Below are 23,909 nucleotides of genomic sequence, written 5' to 3' on the forward strand. Positions count from 1 at the left end.
TACTAGTATAAAAATACCATGACGACACTCGTCTTGTCTGATCGTATTCAACTTTTTTCAATAATGCGAAATTCTGAAAAACAAGTTTTGAGGTACCCTTAAAATTAATAAAAGGGAAATAAAAGCGAAAAGAGAACTTGAAGAAGCAAAAAAGGTGCAGGTATTAAAAGAAAAAGAAAAAGAAAAAGAAAAAGAAAAAGAAAAAGAAAAAGAAAAAGAAAAAGAAAAAGAAAAAGAAAAAGAAAAAGAAAAAGAAAATAAAATACAATAATTCGATTTTGTTGGTAAGAGTTCTGACTTTCCCAGTCATGAGTCATACTGTTAGTGAATTTAAGTATCCTAACAGCCCCTAGAGATACGGATAAAATATCTGACTCCTCCTCAATATAATCTTCCAGGTCTGAGTAAGCTGAATTTTGTGCCATCCCCATGATGATTGATGCATTGGCCACCAAAAGAGCCGCAAAGCAATGAAGTTCGCACAATAACAGATGCTTATGGGTCGCTTTAAACATGAAATAAGACACTTACCAAACTGTCATACATCAGCTTTGCGTGGTGCGCCACGCCCCTAGATATCCGCTTAGCAAACTGTAACCCCCGGGATAAAAGCTGCATTCGCAGGTAACTCACTTTTTGCTCCAGCTCTCGGACCTCTGTACGTAGCCTTTTAACCTCATTTACCCTCCATACCGGCAACATAATGCAATAGAAACTCCTCAAGCTGCTACAATGTATCGATCAACAATCTATAAAGTACAACAAAATAACATTTATGTAATTATATATTACAGTAAACATACTACTCACCACTGGAGGTTCCTGAGGCTCAACCCGAGCCACGGGTCGGCTATGCCTCTCAGCATCTTCAGTAGACCTTCTCCTTTTCCTACTTTACCCCTTATCGGATGATCCGGACATGTCAGAAATTTGGGAGACTGTACGAAAAGCACAATTTCGATTTCAAATGAACCACCACTCGATTTCAAGTGAACTGAACACTAACTTTTAAGACTTGAATTTAATGCCTAATGCAGCCCAAACAATGATTGACAGTTAAACTGATAATTGCACAGTTCCGACATCGAATATATAGAATTTTACAATTATTTCATATGATGCCTTAACATTTTATACTAGTCCCGTAATTATTTTTCACCTTCAACAATATACGAAGCAGTACTGTCTGGAGCTGCTTGATTCAGCTTAAAAAGTCACGTTCAATTATCGCGCTTTTCTCAGTAATCGTTCATCAGGCACTCCGTTCTCAGCAATAATTCGATTTTTATACAACATCATTTTCTTTGCAGTCGCGGCTATCAATCAACTTCTAAATCATTGCCAAAATGTCTTCAACCATCTTTAAAATATTGCACAACTAGCTCCTAAACCTCCGTTATATTTAATAAGATACTGCTGCTAACTTTGCACTATGGCACCCCTGTGTCGATCGATCGTCATCGATCGGCGCTAGCTGCTTCAACTTCAAGTTCAAGCGTGATTCGTGAAAGAGCCCTTAACTGGTAGTGGTTACTGCAGTAATCTTTTTTACTCATAAAACTGGGCGGCGCTCTTGTCATTCCGCTGCAATATTTTTATTCAATAAACTCTTTATCAATGTTTATGAATATAAACACTTGGTATTATTTTAGCCTGGATCGGTCAAGGTATTGTTTTTTACATATAAACTTGAAACGCTTCGTATGCCCTCCTATTAGTATTTGACATTTTGAGTGTTTTGAAATATTTGATTCGCGTGTTAAAATACTGAGCAGCGTATATAATACTATAATACCTCCGCCACTGGGTGCTGCGCGCGATAATTCCCGACAGCACAGCTTGCTGGAGGGAACGTGCGGGCACGAAGTTGCGGAGGTATTATATTTTATAATACATTCCGGAGGCTTCATGAACGCATTTGGTTTCTTTGCGGACAAGATCGTATGATTTTGTTGCTGCTAGTATAGTAGAATAGTTTTAATTTTTCATGTGACAGTTTAATAAGTGATAAATATTATTCACTTGGGATGCATTGAACAAAGGAAACTTCTTTTTGAAAGTATAAAATGGAGTAAGCATTTTTGGAAGTTTAAATACGAAACATAATATTTCAGATACAAAATATAATATTTTAGATACAAAATATCATATTTTAGAAATTGGACTTCGATCAAAACAATGAATCAAGATTCAAGGGCGGCATTAATATTGTTCTGTACTAGTAATAGGTAATTTAATAATCCCTCCATAAATTTGTTATTTGAGAAAATGGGATGTTAATGTCCTCGTTAAGTTCACTCTCGATGGGTTCACTCTTAATTAAAGTTTTGACTACGTAGTCAGTTTCTGATAGGGATTCCAGATCTGAATCTGTGATGTCGATTATGGTGTAAAAGAAAAAGAAAAAGAAAAGAAAAAGAAAAAGAAAAAGAAAAAGAAAAAGAAAAAGAAAAAGAAAAAGAAAAAGAAAAAGAAAAAGAAAAAGAAAAAGAAAAAGAAAAAGAAAATATATTACAGTAAACCTACTACTCACCACTGGAGGTTCCTGAGGCTCAACCCGAGCCACGGGTCGGCCACGCCCCTCAGCTATCGCTGGACCTTCTCCTCTTCCTACCTTTCCCCTTATCGGATGATTCGGACATGTCAGAAATTTGGGAGACTGTACGAAAAGCACAATATTCGATTGCAAATGAACCACCACTCGATTTTAAGTGAACTGAACACTAATTTTTAAGACTTGAATTTACTGCCTATGATTGACACAATTATGTCATATGATGCCTTAACATTTTATTCTAGTCCCGTAATTATTTTTCACTTTCTAAAACATACGAAGCAGTACTGTCTGGAGCTGCTTGATTCAGCTTAAAAAGTCACGTTCAATTATTGCGCTTTTCTCAATAATCGTTCATCAGATTACTGATGAACGATTCCGTTCTCAGCAATAATTCGATTTTTATACAACTTAATTTTCTTCGCAACCGCGGCTATCAATAAACTTCTAAATCATTGCCAAAAGTCTGTCCTTTGAGGACAAACTGCAACAGGTCTGCCAGCGCTTTGTCCTGATGCCAGCCTCTATTGACTTCGAATTTTTCTGCATGTACTCTCTCATATTTTCTATTTGGATTTTGTTGGATGTTGCAAGTCCCATGGATGTTGATTGCTGAAACTAACCCTAAAGCGACCCCGGCCGCCACATAGGCCCCTACTATCCGTTTTGAGCGCTTATGGGTGGTATTACAGTGCCCCACCGTCGAATTTAGTATTTTACAAGTGTCGTATGTGAACGTATGTTTTGTGAATAAGATTGCCTGTGTCATTTCTTCATACTTTGCAATAGTTTTCTCAATATTTTTCAATATGGGAGGCATGGTGAGACGGCACCTGAAACTCTCTACCGATGTATCGAAATCGATTGGATCGACCGTGATGACCACGGTCATCAGTTGTAAACTCGGGTGACTAAACACAGTCCCCTTTCGCTCTAGGAGCATTCCCCATTCAGGGATAGTGATTAAATCGATGAAAGCATTAGGAGCGTGATTAAAAGTTGGGGGGGGGGGGGGGGGGGGGCCAACCATATTAAAGTATATTAAAATGTAGGATTTTTTCCGATTTTGACCCGGGGATATACTTTAATATACTTTAATATACTTTGATATACTTTAATATACTTTAATATACTTTAATATACTTTAATATACGTTAATACACTTTAATACACTTTAATACACTTTAATATACCTATATCCCGATTTTCAAAATAAAGTTTAATTGAAGCGGCAGTTTGCCTATATTAGTGCGACTAAAGTGACCACATTGATTAAATTAATATAATCATAATTCGTGATGGAATCCTGTCTATATGCAAACTTAAGATGATATAATTAATTAAGCCGTACCACTAACAACTATATTATAACTTGAAGCGTGTAATCTGCCGGTTTTGCAGTACCTCGACATTGAATTTATCTAAGTTCTAACTCCAGACGGAGAAACGGAATTGTCCGAGAACTGCGAACCCTGATGCGGGACAGGGATATATGGAGGGGTTATCTGGCGTAGATCAGACTTAGTTCAGACATAGTAGTAGTAAATTTTTAAAATGATAAGTCTTCAGTCTCTGCCTACGGTTTCGGCTTTTCGACTTGCAGTTCAGTAATCACATACAGACGCAATGCTATAAAAAATATCGAATAAAAGCACATAAGATCATATGTATTTTTCAACCATTCAATAGATTTACATGTCAAGTTTCGACCCTGAAACGTTATTTCAAAGTCCCCTAAATAACCTTAAAAATACCATCATGCTATTCAAGAATTTTACCAATTTCACGATCTTCCTCACTCTTCCTCACTCTTAGGTTCCTTGCACTTAAAGCAAGCTGTCCTCCTCGCAAAGTTGTTGCTCAAACACTTCGGGGAGATCCAGTCTCCTGGAATTTGGTCCAAACTTTCTCCATCAGCTTTAGGGGCCCGACAGTTTGTGCAGATATTCCCACTGCCTCTGTTGTTGGTACGGCATCGCTGGCATCTCCAGTTCTTGCACTCAATATACTTTGGCATCCTTCGTATTTTCTAATAAAATACTAAATTGAGGGGTCAAGAAATTGATCACAGAAATCATACGGATAAATAAGAGCGTGGGGGTAATTTGAAAGGATGTTAATAATTTTGAATGAATAACCGAAACAGTGATGACAAGGAATTTAAATGATTAAAAGATGTTTGATGTAATAGTATAATAAGTTTGATTAACTATCAAACGTTGTAAAAATTCGTGTCAAAATGCGTAATAATAAATTAGGGAGTAAATATAATTGTGTAAAAATCGATCGAAGTCAACATAGTCACTCTATGTTAGTAAAATAATAAGTTAAAAATCGGTCACGGTCAGAAATTCGAAATCTAAAACAAAACAACAGATCATTTACAGATAATACACGGTTCTATTCTAACTGGCACGGTAGGAATATAATAAGGAATTTAAATGATTAAAAGATGTTTGATGTAATAGTATAATAAGTTTGATTAACTATCAAACGTTGTCAAAATTCGTGTCAAAATGCGTAATAATAAATTAGGGAGTAAATATAATTGTGTAAAAATCGATCAAAGTCAACATAGTCATTCTATGTTAGTAAAACAATAAGTTAAAAATCGGTCACGGTCAGAAATTCGAAATCTAAAACAAAACAACAAATCATTAACAGATAATACACGGTTCTATTCTAACTGGCACGGTCATTTAATTATTAAACAATTTATCCTAAAACGGATCGATATCATATCATATTTTATTCGTAAAGTATTCATGTAATCCTCAGATATAGCTATAGGTGATCACATGGGTCGCATCAGATGATTCTCCTTCGCTTAAGTCGATTGACTCATAAGGTCTGGAACTGTCTGTCTCATTGGCACTGGTGTCGTCTACTGGCTTAGAGGGCACATCAACTACCGTTTCATCTTCGAATACCGCTTCATCATCGACTTCAGGAACAGGCAGGAGACCTCTGCTCGTGTACTCTTCGACCCTCTTCTCCACTGCTGTGGCGAGTTCTGATGCCACATAGTCCTCGTCCAAGTCTAGTTTATAAACAACTCTTGATATTTGGAATTCAAGGAGATTTCTCATTTCGTTCTCTATTGTGGCCTCATACCTAGTCCTCTTCGCAGCATACTCTTTCTCACATTTTATTGTCAGGTACGAGATAAGTTCGTATGAGAAATTCTGGCGTTCCCTTTTCTGAGCTATGAGCAAATTCAATTTCATCTGCTTTGCCCCTACAGCAGCTGGAGGCTCTTGTAAGTTCTGCTTGAGCATCACGTCCCTCACCAAGAGACTCTTGGGCTCGTTACTAAAGGCCGAATTAGCCCTTTTCATGGCTTCCACAATCTCTCTGCTAGGTAACCTGGGGTTACTTTGTTGTTTAAATACAGAACTTACCATACCTGGGCGGCAAGATTGCTCCTTGCAACCAAACTGAAGCAATAGTTTCTGAAAATCATGCTATGTAATTGATCGTTCGTTCCTCAATGTATTAGCATTGCGAATATTCTCAATAAAAGTGGCTTTTGAAGCCAGGAATTGAACTTTCTCCATAGCAGAGACGTTCTTTCTTCCAACTTTTGTTTTCTTACTTAATCCACTGGATGCTCTCGAGGTTTCCGCAGAAAACCCCGTCCTCTTCGGCTTCACTGATGATGATCTTGTTGCTGACATTGCATTGTCGAAGGTAGACATCCTGAATTTAAAAACTGAATTAAATAAGTATCAAATGAAGAGTGGGGGGGGGGGGGTGTCCATCCCAATTTTTTCAATTAAGGTTAACATGAATTAGTAATACACACTAAGTCAGCAGTAAACAAAATCAATCAAAACACATCGATAGTTTATTGAATAATGAGATGTCTACAATAAGAGTTTCGCCTGTTTGAGCTATACTTTTTTTTAAATGCAGCTCGACATCAGTATCCACAAGACTTTTAAAAGAATAGTTATGATATTAATATATTTCTCAAATCCGCATCTCAGTTGATTTGAATAGCTCTCCTGTAGTTTGCGTCTTGCAGTACATAGTTAGAGCTTTGTGAACTCTGCAGCCTCGTTTAAGAGGCTGGTAGTTCACTGAACTCCTTGAGGGAGATGAAGAGTCATTATTTGCTGCAGCAATGAATAGTATAGTCCCCTCTTTAACAACCTTCCGTTTTCTTTTAGTCTTAGTTTTCTCCATCACAACGAACGAACCAGTAAATCCAATAGAGATAATGTGGCAGTCTGTTGTATCACCCTGACACTCCGCTATGAGTGACAACTTATCTGAGGAGACAACTGTAAATCGCCTAACTCTTGTTTGGGATGACATGGACGTCCTGCCGTCATTGCAGTATTTCGCAACTGCATACTGCAAGTGGTATTTTTTATCGTTCCCAAACTTCATTAGACCTTCGTCTTCGTCATCTTCCATTGTATCGAAAGATTCGACTTCAATCTCGTCCTCAGATACATGCTCCCTGTCCGATTCATCTCCCTCTGAGTCATCTTCCTCATCTTCCTCATCTGAGGAGAAAGCCTTAGTGTTCTTTGAAAAAGAAGAGTTCTTGTTAAATTTTTCTTCTCCGATCTTCATTCCTTTCTTCATTTCCTCCTTCAGCTCAATGAGGGATGTGTCTTTACCCTTGTAGATGGCTTCATCTTGCCTAATTTTTAAAAGTTGCCTGCCTCTAGTATGAGCAACTGAGTGCTCAAGAAGATGCAAATTGTCCCCATCAATACTTAGTGACAGGTTTCGTTTGCCACAACCTTTTAAAATGTTGCAGGCATCCAGGTTTGTTTTGCGGCCAGCATGCATACCTGTGCGTAATCACGCGAAAAGTTGTTCTAACGAATCAGACGTCAAGAACCAAGTAACAATATCGCACTCTGGAATCTGGATACTTGGACACCACAGTTACCACGTACCATATCAGTCCATCAACACAGGCAAGAAAGTCGTCATAAGACTGACTTGTAATGAAAAACTTTCCAAGACATCTCATTCGTGCGATCTCCTCACGCCATTTGATCATTATGGCCTTGCTCATTGAAGCATACAAGAGACGCTCAGCAGGCTTTAGAGTCTTGTCATAATATGCACAGAAGATAAGGTATCCCAACTCCAAAAACAGTCCCATTCCGGTGTAGCCGGCTTCATAAAAATGTGGATACAGCAGCAACAGTTCAGTAGCTAAACTTGGGTCTTGCTTATCTTTCACAGCTACAGCGGATTTAGAGATCGCATCTCTACAGTTCTCGTTTTCGTGCCACAAATGAACTACACACTCCCACCTGGCACACCACTTCAGTCTGTTTGTCAATGTTAGGTTCGCAGGAGTTGTAAAGAGGAGTAGCCTTGTCGATAGGTACTTGCTGTTGTTTCTGAGCTTTTTCAGCACGTGCAATGCATCTGAGCAGGGGAAATCTGAACCACCAGAGAAATTAAGACCAAATTGTATCGGATAATCCAAATTTTCTAGCCAAACAAAGCTGTGTGGGACTTTGGTGTAAACAATCTTTTGAAACTTTCTCATCCTGGGGTCCCCATCACCTGCGAAGGCTAAAATTTCAATACCAACGTCTAAGCAGGCTTTTTTCATCGTATGAAAAAGTTCAGACATGTCATCTGCATTCATTAGTTTCCCTAACGGAAATGAACAAACTGCATAGTAGATAGACTTTCTACATAGTGGAACTATGTTAACCACCCCTATCTGGCCACAAGCATTCAGTTGCCCACTTTGTTTACATAATTTTACAGATTCCAGTCCGTTAACAACCCCATCACTGTTAATCAAGATATCAGCCGGTTCCTGTCTCTGTAGTCTTATTTTCACGGGAGAGATCCACTTGTGATCAACTCCGGTTGCAAGATACTCGCCATTAGCCTTGATTACTCCTATTCGCCCCGAAGCAGCAGTAGCATCGACGGCTAGGAAATAAGGTATCTTCTTCGGATCACTTACGCCAGCTTTGGATCCAACTATCCCTAGAGTTGAAAGAGTTAGTTAAGTTTATGGGATTGGTAAGGGAGCATTCACATATGAATCCTCAAACACAACTGGAGCGGGGGGGGGGGGGGGGTGGAAGCCGAAGGGAATTTTGTGGAATTATGTATGACTAAATTATGGGGGTTTTCTAAAATACTCCAAAATCCATTCAGGTATTCCCCAAAATTCCCCTTGGCTTCCCCACCCCCCCTCCTTCAAGTGCTATGACTGATATAATTTAGTAATATTTTAAAATGTATTAGTACTGTATTATCAGAATTGCTGAACTCTAAACTAAAAATGTAGGGTATTCATAAATAATCATTAATTAGCAATGTTGTACTTACTCAAAACTTCTTGAAGGTGCTGCTTAAAATTGCTTGCTTTGAAATAAGGTAAAACAGGTATGGTTGGTAGACAATTCAACTTCATAGTAGAGTGTGCTGGACCCCCAACCAAATCCGATACATCTTTACCGGCAGCAGCACTGTGCTTGAGGTAAAGTTTTTGGATGGTAGCTTTTAGAACATTATGGTGGGTCCTTCTATTGACATCACCATGATCACAAACGCCCCGGTTCAACTTGTTCTTGATGGCGATGGTGACAAATGGTAGGCTTTTGAGCGAATCGAAGACTTCATAGCTGCAACTTAACAAGTCGACCTCGAAAACAGAACTTAGTTTATGAACAACTTCGCAAGCTTTGTAGTGATCAGATTCTTCGCAGGCTGGTTTAACCTTAGGTAGGTCTTCAATATCGTTTGCTAATGTTGAGATATATTTGTTGGTTTTATCGTGAGATTGAAGGAGATCAAATCCTAGCGAATCACTAAGACGTTTCAAAATACCAATTGCATGTTCCTCTTCACATGTTTCTTTTTCTCCAATGCATGATTCTTCTTCGGTATTTGAAAGATCGGTTGACTGCAAAAAAAATCAGTCTCGTCAGATTGATTGTTTTCGGACGCTAAAATTTTGTTGCTGCTCGGTGGCAACACTGTTGGTGATAAAGTTCTGTTTGGTATAGTGTATTTGATATTATACTCTTTTCCACTAACAATCAAGCGCCATTTACAGTTGTCAACATGACTTGGCGAACTGAAATGCATCGTAAATGCTTCTACAAAGTCATTCCTTTTCAGTTTTAATTGATAGTTACAGTTACTACATTTTATTAAACTATCGTTAATTGAACAGCCACTCTGAAGCCCCATCTTACGCACCATACTAAGCAGTTGCTCTTTCTTGGATTTCAACTTTTTTGGAGGCATCCTGATTATTGCGGGTTAAATAAAATGAATCTTTAAATAATAAGTTGAAATTAGAATGAAAGTGTACAAATCTGAATTGAAACAGTTAAGTAACGTCATGTTGTCAAATTTGATAGAAAGTTAGAGTTCAGAATAAAACAAATATTCAGAATAAAACAAATATTATATTCAAATCTCTTTATTCAACAATATTAAATCATTATAGAACCTAATTTGTGGCTTGATCGTTCGAGATGGGAGATCAAGCAATTTATACAAATAATGAGAATAATCCAATTCGATAATAAATAGTTCAATTTGGAGATCAAACAATAAATTAAATAATGACAGTAATCTAATTTGAATATTAAATATCAAATTCGGAAATCAAAAAATTGATAATACGGTTTCTTGTTTAATATGGTTTCCTGTAACAAGATTATGCATCTCAATTAAATAAATCACATCTTTAGACATTTGTGTGTCCTCGAATTATAAGTAATACCTTTGAATTGATTGCCTTTAGCTAAAACGGGCTAATACTGTCAATCTAAACGAAGAATATAAATTCAATAATTGTAATATTAAAGTATATTAAAATGTGGGATTTTTTCCGATTTTGACCCGGGGATATACTTTAATATACTTTAATATGGTTGCCCCCCCAACCCCCCCCCCCCAAAGTTACCGGCCTCGAGGAACTGTTATGGTTTTCAAGTGTCCTAGTCAGTGTCACATTTGCTTTGTCATAATTTGGGTCTCCGACGGCGACTGCCGTCCAAAATACTAGTTGCCAAATCCACATGTGCTTACCTTTGTATTTGGAGAGTGAGAGGTTCCGCTGGTGGTTTATGTCATGGACACTAAGTAAATGATAAGTTTGAACTCAAGGTTGAATTTAAAGTTGAAATTAAGGAAAATATTATATAAAACGATTTTATTGTTGATGTAGATACGTCATTATAAAGATGCAGATTTGGAAGTATTTGAGTTTGTACGTGATAAGTAATCTGCAGACAACATGTCTAGTAATGACAAGCAAAAGTATACACACATTCACCCCCAAATGAGGAATAATCAGACGAGCTACTTCCGTGTGGGGTCGGCGTAACTGTGGGGGATGTGACGGTGTAGTTATTTGGTTGTCAGTGATAGCTTTGTGTTGCTTCCTAGTGTCACCGTGTTTGCTTGTTACGTTTCTGCTGTCGAGACACTCGGAACTGCAAAAGGAGTCGGACAGGCGAGGAAGAGAAAAAGAGTGTAACATGAAGGAAAAGAGTGTAACAAGAAGGAACAATAAAATTTTAATGTTAATCGGAACTTAGAGTGAGAAAAAGTGAAACCAGTACACATGTGTATAAAAAAAACTTAAATGTGGTAAACGTTTATAAAATGAGTACAAAATAATGAATACAAAATATTAAGGTTCACAATTCATTTGCGATTTCTGAAAACAATCATATTCAATAATTTAGTCCCCTTTTTCCAGGTCTAATTGTTTTTCTAACTAAGATATCCGTCCCTCTGATGATGCCCCAGCTGACATACATCAGTCTGTCCCCTTCTCTCGTATTCTCCATAGCCCCCTCCAAGTCCTTTCCTATCTTACCGACCACTGCCGTGGCCGCCTTTACCCACAACCCTGGGCGAAGCATCCTTATTCTGTTCCTTAAAGAGCGCATCATGACCAATGCACATCTGACCTCCCCTTTGATAAAGTCAACTCTCTGCTGGTATTTGATTGTCGTCTGCTGCTGCACCATTTAAATTCGGGAAGGGTGTTTACTTAATTTCTTTCACAACATTTTGAAACGATGGTAAGCTTAGTTCTTCTATTGATGATTTAACAGACCGTTGTATACTTTCTTCAAGGATACGGTCAATGGTTTTGGTATCTTTCTGGACAACTTATCTTCTTACCTCTGCCAGTTTCGCTCCTTCTGAGCGTCAATTCTCTATCAAGTTTTATTACTTATCGCTGAATGGTCTTCAGACGATTCGTTCGCCCGCCTTTACATATATTTCTTCAGAATCTTCGTATAACTTCGATTACTAGTATAAAATTAAAAATACCATGACGACACTCGTCTTGTCTGATTTTTTCAATAATGCGAAATTCTGAAAAACAAGTTTTGAGGTACCCTTAATATTAAAAAAGGGAAATAAAAGCGAAAAGAGAACTTGAAGAAGCAAAAAGGTACAGGTATAAAAAAGAAAAAGAAAAAGAAAAATGAAAAGAAAAATAAAAAGAAAAAGAAAAAGAAAAAGAAAAAGAAAATAAAATACAATAAATCGATTTTGTTGGTAAGGTCAAGAGTTCTGACTTTCCCAGTCATGAGTCATACTGTTAGTGAATTTGAGTATCCTAACACTAACAGCCCCTAGTGATACGGTTAAAATATCTGACTCCTCCTCAATATAATCTTCCAGGTCTGAGTAAGCTGAATTTTGTGCCATCTCCATGATGATTTATGCATTGGCCACCAAAAGAGCCGCAAAGCAATGATGTTCGCACAATAACAGATACTTATGGGTCGCTTTAAACATGAAATAAGACACTTACCAAACTGTCATACATCAGTTTTGTGTGGTGCACGACGCCCCTAGATATCCGCTTAGCAAACTGTAACTTCTGGGATAAAAGCTGCATTCGCAGGTAACTCGCTTCTTGCTCCAGCTCTCGGACCTCTGTACGTAGCCTTTTAATCTCATTTACCCTCCATACCGGCAACATAATGCAATAGAAACTCCTCAAGCTGCCACAATGGAATTATACAGGAATTAAACAGGAATTAAACATGAAATGACCAAGGAGAACACTAACGAACTCGTCTTGGTAATACAGCAATTCATAAAGACGATCAGAACTCTAAAAATTGAGCGAATGCTATAAAAATAAATTCTTAAAAATTAACCGCTTTACAATTTCACTAAAGAAAAATCGAATATAATAATTTAAATACGAGTAAAACAGTCATGGAGGTGAGTTAATGACGATGAGTAGGAGACGGGAGGTGATTACTAGGACTGCTTTCAGGAGGATGTCGAAGGTGAAAGGATTCTGTGAGGTTCTTTCCAAATTTTGTTGCATGGAATGAGTTCATAATGGCCCCATATTCTTTGAACATTATGAGGCTTTTAAGGTTGTCTGAGAGGTTGGACCGGAGGGAGTTGTAGCTGGGGCATTCATTTATGACGTGGTCCTCGGTTTCAAGGATAGGTGTTTCAAAGAATGGTATTTCTTCAATGTAATCGATCAACAATCTATAAAGCACAACAAAATAACATTTATGTAATTAAAATAAACCTACTACTCACCACTGGAGGTTCCTGAGGCTCAACCCGAGCCACGGGTCGGCCACGCCTCTCAGCATCTTCAAATCTTCGCTATCGCTGGACCTTCTCCTCTTCCTTCCTTTCCCCTTATCGGGTGATCCGGACATGTCAGAAATTTGGGAGACTGTACGAAAAGCACAATATTCGATTGAAAATGAACCACCCGACTCGATTTCAAGTGAACTGAACACTAATTTTTAAGACTTGAATTTACTGCCTATGATTGACAGTTAAACCGATAATTTCACAGTTCCAACATCGAATATATAAAATTTTACAATTATGTCATATGATGCCTTAACATTTTATTCTAGTCCCGTAATTATTTTTCACTTTTTAAAACATACGAAGCAGTACTGTCTGGAGCTGCTTGATTCAGCTTAAAAAGTCACGTTCAATTATCGCGCTTTTCTCAGTAATCGTTCATCAGGCATTCCGTTCTCAGCAATAATTCGACTTTTATACAACATCATTTTCTTCGCAACCGCGGCTATCAATCAACTTCTAAATCATTGCCAAAGGTCTGTCCTTTGAGGACAAACTGCAACAGGTCTGCCAGCGCTTTGTCCTGATGCCAGCCTCTATTGACTTCGAATTTTTCTGTATATACTCCCGCATATTTTCTATTTGGATTTTGTTGGATGTTGCAAGTCCCATGGATGTTGATTGCTGAAGCTAACCCTAAAGCGGCCCCGGCCGCCACATAGGCCCCTACTATCCGTTTTGAGCGCTTATGGGTGGTATTACAGTGCCCCACCGTCGAATTTAGTATTTTACAAGTGTCATATGTGAACGTATGTTTTGTGAATAAGATTGCCTGTGTCATTTCTTCATACTTTGCAATAGTTTTCTCAATATTTTCCAATATGGGAGTCCTGGTGAGACGGCACCTGAAACTCTCCACCGATGTATCGAAATAGATTGGGTCGACCGTGATGACCACTGTCATCAGTTGTAAACTCGGGTGACTAAACACAGTCCCCTTTCGCTCTAGGAGCATTCCCCTTTCAGGGATAGCGACTAAAGCATTAGGAGCGTGATTAAAGGTTACCGGCCTCGAGGAACTGTTATGGTTTTCAAGTGTCCTAGTCAGTGTCACATTTGCTTTGTCATAATTTGGGTCTCCGACGGCGACTGCCGTCCAAAATACTAGTTGCCAAATCCACATGTGCTTACCTTTGTATTTGGAGAGTGAGAGGTTCCGCTGGTGGTTTATGTCATGGACACTAAGTAAATGATAAGTTTGAACTTAAGGTTGAATTTAAAGTGAATTTAAAGTGAAACCAGTACACATGTGTATAAAAAAACTTAAATATGGTAAACGTTTATAAAATGAGTACAAAATAATAAATTCTCTGACGATGGCCCAGCTGACATACATCAGTCTGTCCCCTTCTCTCGTATTCTCCATAGCCCCCTCCAAGTCCTTTTCTGTCTTACTGACCACTGCCGTGGCTGCCTTTACCCACATTCCTGGCCGAAGCCTCCTTATTCTGTTCCTTAAAGAGCGCATCATGACCAGTGCACATCTGACCTTTGATAAAGTCAACTCTCTGCTGGTATTTGATTGTCGTCTGCTGCTGCACCATTTAAATTCGGGAAGGGTATTTACTTAATTTCTTTCACAACATTTTGAAGCGATGGTAAGCTTAGTTCTTCTATTGATGATTTAACAGACCGTTGTAGACTTTCTTCAAGGATACGGTCGACGGTTTTGGTATCTTTCTGAACAACTTATCTTCTTACCTCCGCCAGTTTCGCTCCTTCTGAGCGTCAATTCTCTATCAAGTTTTATTACTTATCGCTGAATGGTCTTCAGACGATTCGTTTGCCCGCCTTTACATATATTTCTACAGAATCTTCGTATAACTTCGATTACTAGTATAAAAATACCATGACGACACTCGTCTTGTCTGATCGAATTCAACTTTTTTCAATAATGCGAAATTCTGAAAAACAAGTTTTGAGGTACCCTTAAAATTTAAAAAAGGGAAATAAAAGCGAAAAGAAAACTTGAAGAAGCAAAAAAGGTAAAGGTATAAAAAAGAAAAAGAAAAAGAAAAAGAAAAAGAAAAAGAAAAAGAAAAAGAAAATAAAATACAATAAATTATCGATTTTGTTGGTAAGGTCAGGAGTTCTGACTTTCCCAGTCATGAGTCATACTGTTAGTGAATTTGTACTTGAAGAGTTTTGGAAGATCTGTTGCATCAGTGATCTCTTGACCCCTATCGCTTAGGTATAACTTAACAGATTTCTCTTTGCAGTTACGACCTTCCATCTTTTCCCTCTTTACGTGATCTTGCAGGATGGCAGCTCTTAGTTCAGGGATGGAGAGGGTGCTTGATGGGTACTCCGCAAACAGTAACTTTGAACACAATTTAAATTTGATGTTCCCTTTGACATCAACTACGACTACATATACTCCAGTAGCAGGCAGGGGTTGAGTGTGCACTTCGCTGCATAGAGTTTTTTGCTACTGAATCGGGTTAAATAGGTCATTGGTAACTCAAATCACCGAGGGGCACATTTTGTATTGCTAGTCCCAGTCTTACAGGGCGAAATTTCTAAATTGCCCTCAGTCGCAAATTTGGGATTTTTGTATCTCGGCTTCTAAAAGACTTAGAGACTTGAATATTGGCTTAAAATAACCGCAATAGCCTTATTTATATACAAGTTATGAAGCAATATAAGGTCTTAAGTGCCTAGTTTTAAAAATATTCACGAAAAACTGTTTCTTGGCTCATCGCAGCCTGAATAACCGGATTATTTTTGTATCTCGAGCTATAAATGTCGTAGAAACTTCTCCGATACTGAAAAAAATTCGCATTGAGCTAATTTATATAAGACTTATGAATCATTATATGCTCTAAAATGCTTATTTGTAGAGATATTAGCAAAAATCGGTAATTTTGGCTACACCAATACAAATTTGGTAATTCGTTTTGTCTTTTTGTTGCAAATTTTCACGTTACAATTTTCAAGATGCGGTTTGTGGCTATCGATAGGGCTTTACATGCTATTGTATGGTTTTGATACAATCCTTCAGCACCTGACATAGGCAATAGGGGTCACAAACCCTGAAATGTCAGGAACTGGGTGCAGTGGCCGAGATAAATATTTGATAATTACTTGAACTTTTGACTCACATACATCTTTTTAACGGTTAGTTAGACATCTTAAACCAGTATTGAACGTTGAGTAAAACTTCTGATCCATTTGTAGCTCAGGTGATGTGCCCCAGAACCTCACGCCTGAGTGACAGTGGGCCTTATCGATCATGAGCCGCAAATCACAATGACTTTGGGCCTCAGAGACAAGGGCATTCGTACTCTTGGCTTAAATTGGCTCTTCGTTAGTATCATCAATCAGGTTTATAACTTCTATAGAAGTTAGATATAGATATATCTATATCTATATCAGATGATATAGATATCACCTGCCTGTCCAGTGTCCACCTGTCTCTTTGAGATTCATTATTACTTCAAGTTCAGTCATTTCGCTTCTGTTTAACTGTAGGCTTAATAAGGGACTACAGTCCAGCAATATCTCTAGATTTAGCAATATCTGGTTTCGCTACTAATTGTGTTCAGCAAGCAAGTTTGTAAGTTTTCAGTCCTACTGTCCCAAATCATACTGGCATAAAAACAGATTCACCTCCTTTATCTCTAAAATATATAATCTTGAACCTGGGCTCTACAGGTTATCGAATGTCCACCAACCTCGTGCCCCAATTATTGTCAGCCCCAGGACCTCTGGCATCTGCAACTTTGGGTCCCAGAACTTCGGGCCCAACGATACCTGTCCCTCAGTGATTCTGTGCCCCACATAATTCTAATTTATGACTCAATGTAAGTTGTAAATGCTGAGATGGACATTCGATAACCTGTAGAGCCCAGGTTCAAGATTAAATTTAGAGATAAAGGCCAGTATGATAGGGAAGACTGCTGAAAAAGGAACTTAAAAAAGAGCTATGTCAAGCAAAAAATCAGCATTACCATGTGCATTACCAGTTCTGTACTCCAGCATAACCGGTGCTCTGGAGGCCAATATTTTGGGGCATTAGGACTGAAAACTAACAAACTTGCTTGCTGAACACCTTTACCTTAAAAGTAGCGAAACCAGATATTGCTAAATCTAGAGATATTGCTGGACTGAAGTCCCTCATTACACCTGTACAGTTGAACAGAAGCGAAATGACTGAACTTGAAGTAATAATGAATCTCAAAGAGACAGATGGACACTGAACAGGCAGATAATATAGAAGTTATAAACCTGATTGATGATACTAACGAAGAGCCAATTAAAGCCAAGAGTACGAATGCCCTTGTCTCTGAGGCCCAAAGTCATTGTGATTTGCGGCTTATGATCGATAAGGCCCACTGTCACTCAGGCGTGAGGTTCTGGGGCACATCACCTGAGCTACAAATGGATCAGAAGTTTTACTCAACGTTCAATACTGGTTTAAGATGTCCAACTAACCGTTAAAAAGATGTATGTGAGTCAAGAGTTCAAGTAATTATCAAATATTTATCTCGGCCACTGCACCCAGTTCCTGACATTTCAGGGTTTGTGACTCCTATTGCCTATGTCAGGTGCTGAAGGATTGTATCAAAACCATACAATAGCATATAAAGCCCTATCGATAGCCACAAACCGCATCTTGAAAATTGTAACGTGAAAATTTGCAACAAAAAGACAAAACGAATTACCAAATTTGTATTGGTGTAGCCAAAATTACCGATTTTTGCTAATATCTCTACAAATAAGCATTTTAGAGCATATAATGATTCATAAGTCTTATATAAATGTGCTCATTGCGAATTTTTTTCAGTATCGGAGAAGTTTCTACGACATTTATAGCTCGAGATACAAAAATAATCCGGTTATTCAGGCTGCGATGAGCCAAGAAACAGTTTTTCGTGAATATTTTTAAAACTAGGCACTTGAGACCTTATATTGCTTCATAACTTGTATATAAATAAGGCTATTGCGGTTATTTTAAGCCAATATTCAAGTCTCTAAGTCTTTTAGAAGCCGAGATACAAAAATCCCAAATTTGCGACTGAGGGCAATTTAGAAATTTCGCCCTGTAAGACTGGGACTAGCGATACAAAATGTGCCCCTCGGTGATTTGAGTTACCAATGACCTATTTAACCCGATTCAGTAGCAAAAAACTCTATGCAGCGAAGTGCACACTCAACCCCTGCCTGCTACTGGAGTAATATGTCACCTTTGATAGTGCAGGAGGCTTCAATCTAGATGATCTCCTCTTTTCAGCGAGCTTATTCCTGAAATGACCCTCCATGCTGAAAATAAGATCCTATTAAGACTATTTTATATACTGTACCCAGTTTCCAATAATAATAATATGTGTCCCATTTAAAGTAATCGAACATTACATCAAACCCAATCCTTAAGTATCCTAACACTAACAGCCCCTAGTGATACGGTTAAAATATCTGACTCCTCCTCAATATAATCTTCCAGGTCTGAATATGAGCATATGCTTGATAGGTAGGACCCAGGAGGCACATTTTGTGTCCTTTGCATTCCTCATGAATAGCACTCAAAGAAAGAGGAATGAAATGGATTTTGTTGGTAACGTGAAGAATAACTGCTCGTCTTGAACATTTTAACATACATTAGTAAAAACATCCACATAAGGACTAACCTTTCTTCATTAATAAGTTTGCTCATAAACTTTTCGACTTGGCGGTCGACTTCATCATTTTTTTAATCACACCCGTGCCAATTAGTGAATTATGGTGATGTCTTTAACAGCGTTATGCTCAAGGTGGTCAGTGGCGTGCAAGCGAGATGCCCTTCTCGCTCTGTAAGTAGTACAAGCAATTAGGCTTATCAACTTACCTAAAAACTGGTAAAAACGTTATTAATCAGATACTGTAACAGATGATATGCCTCATTCTGACGAAATAAAACATCAATTTAATTGCAACGTAATAAATAAGTAAACATTTTAGACTCCTACTACACGGGCACAAAGAAGCATTACTAGCAATTGTTTACCCTCCTACACAACTTCGACATTTTCTTGGCTAATTTTCGTGGCTAATTTTCGAACAACGTCTGACTTAATATTTATTTAGTATTAAACAATTCAGTAAGTTATCTTTTCATGTACGCGTACGCTGTACACTATAGTAAATGTAAACCAAACTTTTTTAATCAGCCGCGCGTTGAACCAGTGTTGCAAAGTAAAAATTGTGTATTTTTGTACATTTTTGAGTGTAAATTAATTTATTAATTTATCACTTGTACACACAAATTATTTTATTATAATAAAACCACTTCTGTGAAATGGTTATTTTGACTTTAAATATTTGAACTAAATATGAATTGATTGTGGGTATAAAATAAAATTTTGTTTTACTAAAATTTTGTTTTACTAATGTATCACAATAAATGTTCGATGAGAAGTTTTTGTAATGCTAAGCCAAAAATAGTTGCTCAATCCCGCTCTTCTTAACGCTTCTCTAGTGTCTCCCGATAAAATCTCTTTGTTAAATGTAAAATAAGAGCCGTGGTTGATAAATCGACTCATTTCGTATTTGATATTGGTCTTGCCGGGGTTCACAACAACAATAAGTGAGAAAACAATTTGTTTCATGATTATAGATAAAGCAATACTTTCGTCGGTGCCAATAAGAATTATGAATATCGATCAGATGAGATTTACTCCTTGATTCGATCTACTGTGAAAGTGTACATAAGGATACTCGATCTCAAACCTGACAGCAAGTGAATCAGCAGGATATTTCATATCTTGGTTAGGAACAGCATATTGCTTGTAGTTGTATTGATCTCATTTTGATTATGAGAACTTGCCATGCGCCAAAAAATGTTTTTGTAAATATGAATATGATAAAAAAATAGCACGACAGTGTCAAAATAGTCGGATCCCAACCGTTCTAAAAGGCTATCTCGTTAGCTTTTCGTGTTAAAAGCGATTTCTCAACGGTTATCACCTCTCTAGATGATTCTTAAAACATTTGGACACTATTGCATTTTTGAAAAAAATGCAATAGTGGCGTTTTCGGCCACACCCTTTTTCAGGGTTTCACGGTCAGTCGAATTTTTGTATTTCAGCCCAGGAAGGTCTTAAAGACTATTCCGATACACCAAAATGTGCCTAATAGCCACATTTATATACAACTTATGAAGCAACATATACCTTAAAATGCTTCATTTTGGAAATATGGCCGAAAAAACGGTTTTTGGCTTGACGCAGTTCATAATTTCCGTGATTTTTGGCATTTCCGCCTAGGAAGGTCGTAGAGACTATTCTGATACACCAAAATGTACATAATGGCCACATTAATATACAACTTATGAAGCAACATATACCCTAAAAGGCTTATTTTCGGAAATGTGGCTGAAAAACGGATTTTTGCCGAGCGAAAAATGACAATATTCACAAATGGGCTATTGGACTGTTAACTAGAAAGGTCTTAAAGACTCATAAGCAACATTTGTCACAAGATGTAAGATGACTCACTTTGTGTCCAGAAACTCCTACAAAAATTGGAGAATGATCTACTTTATTGGGCATCTCTCTTAATGGGCCAAGCCAGCAGCATATTTGTGTCTTACGAAAGGGCAATTTTTCAAAATTACGGTTTCTTATGGTCAAAGGGTCGGCCGCTAACAGCAAATTGTTTGCAATTGCCGACTCATGCACGTCATATAGTTATACTGAAAAACGCTCACTTTAGGAGTCATCAGTAAATAAGTTTAACTACTGCATGATTTGTGAAAACTCCAACAATTAATTTTCATTGGCACCATGATTTAAATAGAATGTGTGCCAAACCAAAATTCAACTTTTTATTTATGCGTGTCATGAAATCATGATATATGTACCAAGAATACCGGGCCTAAAATAAATCGGCACTGGATCCGGGCCAGACTGTTGCTTGACCGCTGACCAGTACCCCACTTTATAATTATGATTGATTTCGCTGCCTCGACCAATATTGGTCTGTAATCCCTGGATTGAGATCTGTTGGCTGCAGTTAAATTTAGCTAATTTCCTATAATACCGCAGTGGTTTGGTTCCCACTTCAGAATGACCACATATTCTTTTTTTCAGTCGCATAGATTTTCCCATCGTATGATAATGATATTGCGTGTCATTCCCTCGTTTTTTAATTAAGTGGTGACTGGCTAGTTCTTCTATTATTATAGCTGTGAGCTGCCTCAAGATCTTATCTGGGGCATGGGCTATATATATATATATCCTCGAACAAGTAGGTACAGTATGCCATCTGCAAAGCAACAACTCTAAAATATAAAACACGGCGGAGGTATAAGACCCAACGTATGGGTACTGACTTTTGGCCCACCCTGTATTATAATAGAAGGTCTCGAGATGCTATTGAGGTTTCACATGTGAAATTTTTCCAGCTTTGGGTAAAGTGGACTTTAGAGCGGGTAGGGGATCAAAATCTGAACGATCTCTTACTTACGGGAATCTACGGATCTCGGGCCTAATACTAATAGCTGGTTTTTAATGAGAGGCTGGAGTCTGGACCTAGATGGTCAACGTGAGGTCGTGAGGATAGCTTGAGGATTTAGGATGCTATGCCTGCCTTTCATGGGGTTTTGTAACCCCGAAAGCTGGTATATCTCATCTCACTTAACCTTGGTTACATCCCGTGCATGTTTAATTCCTGTTTAATTTAATTCCTGTTTAATCCCCGTGCTGTTTCGAATATATAATTAGATTTAAATGTCCAATATCAAGCAAAAAAGTCTGATCTCCGGTACTGATGTTACACTTACATGATTTCCGACGCGAGGATCTCCGAAGTCCGATCTTAAAGTTGGATCTCAGAGCCAAAAAGAGGAACCTAAGCCTTGGTTCCTCTCTTTGAGAGTCAAACAGGAAATTCGGTGTTATCAACTCGGATTCGTAGCACAATTGAAAAACCAAAGAATAAAAATCTTAATGAATTTCCCGACATCCTAAAATTAATATCAGGTCGTATTCGGTTCAGTGGTCCAAACCCCAGTAGGTTACAAGACTTAAGTTCAAGTCGAGGAACACTTTGATTCAGCATGATCCTTGACTAGTTGAATTTTTTCATACCATGCAGTTGTTATCTACTAATCACTCCTAAACTGAACGTTTTAGAGTCGAATTTCGAACCCTGCCATTCGGCCAAGAAATCTTAATCTGAAGTTCTAGAATTACAGTTCTAATGTTCTAGTACTAATGTGTTAGTGCCCTAGATAAGATGTCGAGGCAGCTGTAACAACAAAAGAGACAGCCAGTAACCAATTGATAAAAAGACGAGGGAATGACACACATTATCATACGATGGGAAAATATATGCGAACCAAACCACTGCACTGCGGTATTACTATTATGGCAAATGAGCTAAATTAAACTGCAGCCAACAGATCTCAATGCAGGGATTACAGACCAATATTGGTCGAGGCAGTGAAGTCAATTATAATTATAAAGTGGGGTACTGGTCAGTGGTCAAGCAACAGTCTGGCCCGGATCCAGTGCCAAATTATTTTAGGTCTGGTATTCTTAGTATCTATCATGGTTTCATGGAATCAGGAAATAAATCAAAAGTTGAATTCTGGTCATTACATTTTGGCTAAATTGGTGCCAATGAAAATTAATTGTTGGAGTTTTCACAAATCATGCAGTAGTTAAACTTATTTACTGATGACTCCTAAAGTGAGCGTTTTTCAGTATAACTATATGACGTGCATGAGTCGGCAATTGCAAACAATTTGATGTTAGCAGCCGACCCTTTGACCATAAGAAACCGTAATTTTGAAAAATTGCCCTTTCGTAAGACACAAATATGCTGCTGGCTTGGCCCATTAAGAAGTTAAGAGAGATGTCCAATAAAGTAGATCATTCTCCAATTTTTGTAGGAGTTTCTGGACACAAAGTGAGTCATCTTACATCTTGTGACAAATGTTGCTCATGAGTCTTTAAGACCTTTCTAGTTAACAGTCCAATAGCCCATTTGTGAATATTGTCATTTTTCGCTCGGCAAAAATCCGTTTTTCAGCCACATTTCCGAAAATAAGCCTTTTAGGGTATATGTTGCTTCATAAGTTGTATATTAATGTGGCCATTATGTACATTTTGGTGTATCAGAATAGTCTCTACGACCTTCCTAGGCGGAAATGCCAAAAATCACGGAAATTATGAACTGCGTCAAGCCAAAAACCGTTTTTCGGCCATATTTCCGAAATGAAGCATTTTAAGGTATATGTTGCTTCATAAGTTGTATATAAATGTGGCTATTAGGCACATTTTGGTGTATCGGAATAGTCTTTAAGACCTTCCTGGGCTGAAATACAAAAATTCGACTGACCGTGAAACCCTGAAAAAGGGTGTGGCCGAAAACGCCACTATTGCATTTTTTTCAAAAATGCAATAGTGTCCAAATGTTTTAAGAATCATCTAGAGAGGTGATAACCGTTGAGAAATCGCTTTTAACACGAAAAGCTAACGAGATTCCGTTTCGTCTCTGACTAAAACAAGGTATTAATCCATATTTGTCACACGAGTAGACTTCAGATACAAATGTATTACATAAATGTGCATTTTGTATGGGGTGATAAGTGAAAATGGAGATAAATAAGAATATCATATTCATCAGCTTATAGTTACATCGTGAAAATATCATTTCGAACAACTTCCAATCCTACTCACATTCGTCGGAAGTTTTCGAGAAATGTACAGACATCCCGATGGCATTTTCTAGATATTTCAGCTTATACCCAACCACCTTTCCG

General features: G+C 37.9%; 1 protein-coding gene across 1 annotated transcript in view; it reads left to right on the forward strand.

Moving 5' to 3' along the window:
* The window catches only part of LOC134822730 (phosphatidate phosphatase LPIN1-like), a 582,707-nt gene that overhangs the window by 76,345 nt on the left and 482,453 nt on the right, over positions 1–23,909 (forward strand).

The sequence above is a fragment of the Bolinopsis microptera genome, chromosome 11 (assembly GCF_026151205.1).
Source record: "Bolinopsis microptera isolate Bmic1 chromosome 11, MBARI_Bmic_1.0, whole genome shotgun sequence".
NCBI classification, from domain to species: domain Eukaryota; kingdom Metazoa; phylum Ctenophora; class Tentaculata; order Lobata; family Bolinopsidae; genus Bolinopsis; species Bolinopsis microptera.